Raw genomic sequence first — 1,181 nt, forward strand, 5'->3', positions numbered from 1 at the left:
TGTTTGTATAAACATGATTTACATCTGAATTTATTGCCATTTTGTTTTCAGCTTAATGAGTTTATATGGATAAAGCAAATGTTTCATTCTTGAAGCCTTAAATATTCAGTGTTTATCATCAGATCTAAATTTTAAATAGTGCTATTGAAAACTTATCTTTTAATTCATCCTTTATTCCATAATGGCAGATATCCATTCATCATCATCCTTTAATGTTCGTTTTCTATGGCATGGTCTGACCAGAGCTATCAAGCAGGGGAGCTGCACCAGGTTCCAGTTTGATTTGACTTGGTTCCTATCGCTTGATGTCTTTCCTAATGTGAGAGCGAGATAAGCTCAGTATAGAAAACACATAGTGCTCAAATGAATTTGAACTTAAACTCTAACTTCATCATCCTGTGGGATGACCTAGATTGATAGCTCCAAGGCAAGGCCCGCAGTATCAAGAGTGGCTAAAGAGAATTCCAAATCGAGCTGATATATCAAGCTTGTGTGTTTATCTGCATTACTACTTCTATACACATACACAGCACATTCACCTAAACATACATAAATATGTACACATACACTCGCACATATACAAATATGTACATTTCTATAACATTGGTATTTGAGTATTTTTTTCCACCCTGTTTTGCACGTGTGTGCTGGCTTATGTGTTTATACATGAGTTATTTTATTCAGCATGGGTTGAAATATAGGAAAATGAAGTTGAAAATACACTGGAATTTTCGATGCTTTGTTTTTAAAGGCTTTACCGATTTCACAGATTTTTTTTGATTTTCAAAAAGTAAAATAAAGATGTGGGTTTTATGCCACAACTGACTTGTTTCAGATTGGAATTTGAAAATGCTCTTGTTTTTAGAGAAAGAATATGACTCAAATTAGTATCTGTTTAGGATACAATTTAATTGGTAGAGGATAGTCACATGATTAAGCTTGGAAATTTTGAAAGTTATTTGCTAAGTTTGTGTGTTAATGTCATATGGCAATATTTTTGGCTCTGAAAATTAAGGCCGAGAGATTATGTGGACATGTTTAGTGACAAGACCGATGTAGGATTTATACTGCAACTATCTCAACTTTCGGAAATCAGAAAAAACCTGAAACTGGTTAAGTCGTTAAAAACAAAACATCTGAAAGACTCCCAGTGCATTTTCAACTTCTTGCATTCGCACACA

The sequence above is a fragment of the Octopus sinensis genome, linkage group LG12, assembly GCF_006345805.1.
Source record: "Octopus sinensis linkage group LG12, ASM634580v1, whole genome shotgun sequence".
In the NCBI taxonomy this organism is placed as follows: Eukaryota; Metazoa; Mollusca; class Cephalopoda; order Octopoda; family Octopodidae; genus Octopus; species Octopus sinensis.